The sequence below is a fragment of the Penaeus monodon genome, chromosome 25, assembly GCF_015228065.2.
Source record: "Penaeus monodon isolate SGIC_2016 chromosome 25, NSTDA_Pmon_1, whole genome shotgun sequence".
Classification (NCBI taxonomy): domain Eukaryota; kingdom Metazoa; phylum Arthropoda; class Malacostraca; order Decapoda; family Penaeidae; genus Penaeus; species Penaeus monodon.
In genome coordinates, this window is record NC_051410.1 from 30,191,491 (window position 1) to 30,191,699 (window position 209).

Consider the following 209-nt stretch of genomic DNA (forward strand, 5'->3'; position numbering starts at 1 on the left):
GAGTTTTTTGTTGTACCTGTGTTTGTTTCTGTAGCCTTTAAAGCAAGATCAAGCCATGATACCATTCTCTCGCGCATGCAACTGTTCTTCAACAACATTCTTCTATCTCAGAGATGCAGACAACCTACCGTCTAATATAGATACAGACAGTGTAGCTGAAAAACTCACGCAGATTAGTTATTCAAAGAGAAAAGCAATGGCAGTAATAG